At 49.9% G+C, this 7,128-nt stretch overlaps 1 pseudogene; it reads left to right on the top strand.

The window, feature by feature from the left end:
* The first annotated feature begins 3,580 nt into the window (after positions 1-3,580).
* Positions 3,581-6,114, top strand: LOC119283913 (annotated as a pseudogene).
* Positions 6,115-7,128: the final 1,014 nt, after the last annotated feature.

Raw genomic sequence — 7,128 nt, 5'->3', positions numbered from 1 at the left:
AGAAGTTTGATGAAACCTATCTATATGAGATCTAGTTTTGAAGAACTCGTCGCGAGAAACCCAGCTATGAAAGCGAAATCAGATTCCGATGCTTAAATCAAAAGTTATAGCCTTTTAAACTTTTTGGACCTCCAAATAAATACACATGGGACAAGATTCCTTATTTGGTGGGCTTCATCGGGCGCGCCAGCAGCTCTTTTCATATTTGAAAGAGCGCTCAATCCCATCAACGGGCGCTCGGACACCTGCTAGCTACATCCATATATATAATAGTACATAATTGAAGGACAGAAGTCTCTCCTAAAGATAAGATGGAAAAGGAATTATTACAAAAACCTAACTACCAAATACATGAACTTAAATATATCTCCAACAGGTTTATCAAAAAAAATTATCTCCAACAGTGGCCGGTATGGTCTCGCGGCCACTTGTTCACCCGCTGGAACCGAAAGCAAGGGCACTGCCATCAGGTCAGGTCAGGATCTGATGTGCTTGTGCTTTAATTATTCCATGATCTATCTATCTATCTCGAGTAGTAGATCTGAAATTATTCCCCGCACAACAACAACAACAACAAACAAAAAAGGATCTGCAATTATTCCTCTCTATCTACAGTGAGAAACAACGTCGCCTCCCTATCTGGCTCGCGCACAAACACCCATCTAATCTACTGATCGTGCGTTGTTTCTCACTCTAGTGTGTGCAGTGTCAATCAGCTCCTCGTTGAAATTAAAAGAAATCCCCACCAACCATCACTCACAATCCATCAACTCATCTTTCTGATATTGCACACACTCACCAGCCACCGGCACTCACGCACGCGGCCAACCCAAAGGCTGGACCGAAACCTGACCGAGCCGGCTCGTGTCCAGCCCGCGCATCAGGCATGCAAATTAAACTAGAGGTACTCGATCCTCAAAAAAAAAAAGAACTAGAGGTACTCGAATAATCGATCGAATGCACACGCCACTAATGCTATGGACTAAGAGCATCGCCAACGCGCAGATCCCTCAACGTGTTGTGTCATCCAACGTAGACCTCCGGCCGGCGGTCCGGATGTTTTCTTTTTTCGTAAACCGGAGACAAACTAGAGGGGCTTTGCGGACGTCCGGACGGACCGGACCGTTGCCACGCCCGTGTCTGATCACCCGGGCCCACCAAAAACCCTTCTCCTCGTCCGCGTGTGTTTTCACCTGGCGCCACCTGTGCCGCTCCGCAATGACGCCGACGCAGAGCGGACACGACTTCTCACCGGCGCCATTATTGAAGCGTCGCACCGGCCGAGAGAGCCGCCCACGCCGCATCCGCGATCTCCGTGTGGTTGTTCAATGTCCGAGCGGTATTTGCTGTACGAGACGGGACGGATTTCTATGACGCCCGTTTAATGTTCGATCGTCCGTATGTCGCCATTAAGCAGGCTCATCGGCCTAGGAACCAACTCCGGCGCCGCTCATTGACGAACCCGGGCGCTTGGCTTCACCGGAATCCGCTATTTAAAGGTGGCCACACCCGGCTAACTCTATAGTACAACACATCTGCTCCACATCTTCTTTCTTTGCTCCACATCCGCCATGACGCGAGCGGGAATGCTCTGGGGGATAGTTTGTCCTCGGAGATGAAGCACAAGGTGGCTGCTCTTGCAGCCAGCTCGACCGAGGTCTCCGACAATGACCCTACGGGCTTCGACGACGATATGGCGCCTGGCCATGGAGCAGGCACAAGCGCACTACGACGACGTCATAGCGGAGGAGGAGCCGGCGCATATGTCGGTGTTCCGACAGACGCAGGAGGAACAGAGGTAGAACATGTTCCTCCTCAAGCAACACCGGCTTGCGGAGGGCCAAATATACGACAAGCGCGCAAGCAAGGCAGTCGTGGCCGCCATGGCCGCAGCGAACCTGAACTTAGTTGCAGAGCAGCAGGCGCTGTACGAGGCCACGCATGCTCAACGCATTGCTCGCAACACAGAGCCGACACAGCAGGACACGGACACGGCCGCCGGCAATGCGTCCTGCGCGCTGCCGTCCAACTTTCAAGGGCGGACGTGGTAGGTGAACAGCGACAGACCGCCCATGTTCATCATTGACCTCACGTCCACCGGCACAGGCGATATACAGGTCGCGGACCCTTTGAGGATGAGTAGGGCATAGGAGGTGGCAGGGCATTGTGTCCCAAATGGGCCGGTCCGTCTCCCATGTTCTACTCTTCCTCGCCGGAGACTGCAACTCCACTTCTCTGGTGTTAAATCCCCGCCACTGTTATCATGGAGATGGCAGATGAAGGACGTGGTCGCTGATGCGAAATACAAAGGAAGTGGACGATAGCCGCCGCCGTAGGATAGTTTAGGGTTAGTTTTTCCCCTAAATGTTTGAAATGTGAAAATCCACTATTTGCATGAAGCTCATCCGGTTTATATGAAAATTCGCTGTATTTGCATAGATTTCGTCCGGTTAGTTGAAACGGTATTTCACAGCATTGGATGGCCGGTTTCCGCATCCGTGCTCACGTACTGATCTCCCTGTTTGTGAATGAATGCCGAAGCAAATATGTGGGTCAACATTGTAGATGATAGCACTAACACGTCCATGACGTCCTAGCTAGAATCACTCCAGAACTTGACCGGCCACTACCAATAAACTTGTGTATGGATGTTGCATGCAACTAATAATTTTCTATCTACATGCACGGCTGCACGCCTATGTCTAGCACTAACAAACTAACTGACTTACCGATTTTTCTCTACTAATTTGTCCAGCCGCTTGATCCATCATGCGCTTGCTTGCCGTCGGCAGTGCTGCATCGCACAACACCACGACATCACACCTTGCACCGTTGCACGCCACATCATACGGCAGTTAACATCTCGCCCCGCCTACCTCCTTATGCTCTTGGAAACTTTAGAAGGAGAGGAACGCTAGGATCTTTCGAAACGTCTCTGCGCCTTGGATGATTCTCATGGAAAAAATCATGATGAGGCGACGTTGTGGGCTTTGGCAGGTGCCAAAGGGCTGGTAGTAATTTTACATCGCGACTAATTGTTTTCTTCGCATTTGTACGGCCATTGATTGGCTGTGGTCCTCGGACCTTGTTACAACTCTCTCTTAATTAATGAAATGCCAAATCTTTTACCTTGTTTCAAAAAACAAACAAATATGCAAATACAAGTAGTAATCAAGATAAAGCTAACAGATATATAGTTCATCCAACAAATGGATCACGAACGAAGGTTGCCGCCTAAGCTGCGTATCTGCCATGTGACGTTTCCTTTTAGTCTGCATATATAAGTTGTCCAAAGTCAAACTTTGTAAAGAAAATAAATTTTATACATGGAGTGAAAAAAGGAGGAAGGGAGTATCTCAAACAAGGCAAGGCAAATGGCCCGGCCAGTACGTGTTACGTACGTTTGGGACCTCCAGCAGATAATATATAAACTCACCCCAAGTGCCTGTCTGGCTGTCTCAACATTCATTCCACCCTCCATCACCTGGATCGTACCCTCCACGAACTAGCTCGAGATAGACCCCAGATTTTCCTTATCAAAAAGGAAAAACTCAGAAGCTCAGAAACCTAGCTAAAAGCTATGGCCATGGTTATCTCCTCCGGTGTTCAAGCTCCTTGCTCTCTCCTCATGGCAACCTTGATGCTGCTCATTGTCCAGGCGCAAAGCTTCACCAGGCACTACAATTTCAATGTATGTGTGCCACAGATTTACGCATGCGTTTCCGGCCGTAAGCTATCTTGCTTTCTCACGTCATGCTCATGCGTCTTCTTCCAAACCTTAACCCCGGCATATGCAGGTGCAAATGGCCAACGTGACGAGGCTGTGCGCCACCAAGAGCATCGTAACGGTGAACGGGGAGTACCCCGGCCCGGCGCTCGTGGCGAGGGAAGGCGGCCGCGTCGTTGTCCGCGTCACCAACCATGTCGCGCGCGCACAACATGACGCTGCACTGGCACGGCGTCCGGCAGCTGCGAAACGGCTGGTTCATCGTCGTCTATGGCGTCGTCATCGTCGTCTATCGTCGTCTATGGCGTCAACTTCACCTTCTCCGGGCAGCGTGGCACGCTGTGGTGGCACGCGCACATTTCGTGCCACCGTCTATGGCGTCATCGTCGTCCTTCCCAAGCACGGCGTGCCTTACCCGTTCGCCGCGCCGCACATGGAGGTTCCGGTCATCTTCGGTGAATGGTGGAGGGCGGACACGGAGGCGGTGCTCAGCCAGGCGCTCCAGACGGGCGGACCCCCGAATGTCTCCGACGGTTTTACGATAAATGGGCTTCCTGGGCCACTGTACAACTGCTCCGCCAAAGGTACATGCTTTGTGGTTGGTTAATCAAGTGCCTCAAAATAGGAGGAAAAAGTGTTACCTTTTTGTTACTAAAATAATATAGTGCATATAGATTTGGGTAATACCATTTGGTTCCTGGGTGTATATACACCACATATGTGGGAAAAATAATAAATAAAATAAAAGTCAAAAAAGTTAGAAGTTATTTTTAGAATAAACTTGACTTCCTTCGCACCAGTGTGTAAACTTTCACGAACAAACAAACGTTGACTTCAGGGGAAAAATATCAAAAATTATTGCTATTGTAGGGTCACCATTCACACTATTTTGCTCAATTTTTTTGTTTTTTTCTAAAAGAAGTCAACGGGGGGTTTTACTTTTTGTGGAAAACTTTTTTACAAGTACAATTGAAGGTCAATTTTATTTAAAAATATTTTCAGAATTTTTGACTTTTTATTTAATTACTAAATATTTTTGCCATATAGGGTGTATATACACCCATAGACCAAAAGTCCACCTACATATAGAATTTTCCTAGGTCAAGTTTTATTAAGTTTGTAGAAAAAATATAAATATTTAAAATACCAAATAGACATGACATAAAAATGTATTTCATGATGAATCTAATGGTCTTGATTTGGCATTGTAGATGTTGACAGATTTTTCCACAAACTTGATCAAATTTTGACTTGAAACAAAACTGCCATGCACGCTCTCTTTCAGTTTTTAAATGCAATGACATGACATATGGTAATAAGAAGTAATCTACTAGCAGATCTTAATGACCCTACACCTTAACTGGGCTAGATTAAGCATGCTTTCTATTCTGCCTAGCCAATGTCATGGATTTGTAAAACGTGCAAACTAATATAGAGATGGCGTACATGATGACACACGCAGACACTTTCAGACTGAAGGTGGAACCCGGGAAACGTACATGCTGCGCCTCATCAATGCCGCGCTCGACGACGAGTTCTTCTTCTCCGTCCCCAATCACACACTAACCATCGTCGAGGTCGATGCCGTTTATGTCAAGCCTTTCACAGTCAAGACTCTGATCATCTCACCGGGCCAGACCGCCAATGTCCTCCTCACCACCAAGCCGTTGTACCCTAAGGCCAACTTCTACACGTTGGCCGCCTTCTACCTAGGGTACCAAAATCCTAGGGACCCCCTAAGGCCTAGCACCATCAACAACACCACCGCTGCTGGTATTCTCGAGTACCAGAATCCGGGCTCCCCCTCCGCGCCAAGCTCTGACGAAGACTTGCCACTGTTCAAGCCGACGCTCCCGCGGTTCAACGACACCGGCTTTGTCGCCAACTTCGCCTCCAAGCTCCGCAGCCTTGCCACGCCGCAGTACCCGGCGGCCGTGCCACGGTCGGTTGACAAGAAGTTCTTCTTCACGGTCGGCATGGGCACGTTCCCGTGCCCCATGGACACGGCGTGCCAAGGGCCCATCAACGAAACGCGGTTCGTGGCAGCCGTGAACAACGTCTCCTTCGTGCTCCCTTCCATGGCGCTCCTTCAGTCGCACTACTTTGCCGGTATGTCGCAGGGCGTCTATGGGCCCGACTTTCCGGCCATTCGACGCTCGACGCTCGCGATGCGCTCTTCTTCTCCCCCTCCAAAGCCCCGCGCGCGCCGGCGCCGGCGACCCACACCCATGGACGCACGCGTCGGCACCCCGCTCACCCCATCCTATAGCCGCGACCCCCCGCCGCCGCCGCCACAAACCCTAGCCCGGGTGGCGTTGGCCTCGCCTCCACCGGAGCTCCTCCGACCAGCGGCCTCGCGCGCGGCCTCTTCATGTCGCCGTGGATGACCTCGGCGGCGGGTGGCGTCGCGCTGGCGCCGGCCCGAGCCGCCGCCCCCTCCTCCTCAAAGCTCCCCAATGCGGCGCGGCCAAAGAAGAGCAAGACATCGGCGAAGAAAAACAAGGCGGCGGACGGCTCCGTCACCTCCAAGGCGAGGAGGAAGAAGCTTACGGGGCGTGCGACGGGCGCGGCGGCTGTCGAAGCGCCGGCAAGCTTACTCGTTGAGCCGGCGGCCGGCGCGCACAACATGTTCGACGAAATGCCTCCAAGGTAAAAAAATTCTAACTTTTCATTTTTTGTTATTTTTAGAATGCATTCGTCACATATAGATAGCTTATTTGTATTGTGCAAAAAAAATTGTAGTCTCAATGATGATGCATACATGTCAACGATGGGTGTTGGCTCCAACAATTCGCATTGGTCTCAAACCAATGGCATGCATTTTGAAGACCATGAGTTCGAGGTGGACGAGGAGGGTGAGGGCATTGTCGACGCACCGAAAGTAAGAGCGGGCAATTACACCAACGCCGATGACATCTTACTATGCAATACTTGGTTGCAAGTGTCGAGGGATCCATCCGTTGGAGGTGATCAAAGTAGAGATGCTTATTGGAACCGGATGAAGGAACACTTTGATGCTCGCAACGTGAGTGGAATTGACCGCTCCAACCGATCACTTAGGTCCCGGTGGTCGACAATCAACTCGGATTGTCAAAGGTGGGCGGCCTGTCAAAAGGCGGTTGACAAGTTGAACCCAAGTGGCACAAATGAGGACGATAGAGTAAGTGCCATTTCATCTTACATGTTGGTGTTAACTTGCTTTGTTTTGCTTGTTGTTGGTGCTAACTTGCTTTGTTTTCATGTAGTACAACATTGCACAAAATTTGTTCAAAGAAGAGGAGAGGAAAACCAAGAAGGGGAAAATCAAGAAAGGAAGGGTATTTACTTTGCCTCATTGCTATGAAGTGTTGAAGGATGATGAGAAATGGAAGAAGCGTGAAGATTTGGATGATTTGCATTTG

The sequence above is a fragment of the Triticum dicoccoides genome, chromosome 4A (assembly GCF_002162155.2).
Source record: "Triticum dicoccoides isolate Atlit2015 ecotype Zavitan chromosome 4A, WEW_v2.0, whole genome shotgun sequence".
NCBI classification, from domain to species: domain Eukaryota; kingdom Viridiplantae; phylum Streptophyta; class Magnoliopsida; order Poales; family Poaceae; genus Triticum; species Triticum dicoccoides.
This window is presented reverse-complemented; position numbering and strand designations above follow the sequence as displayed.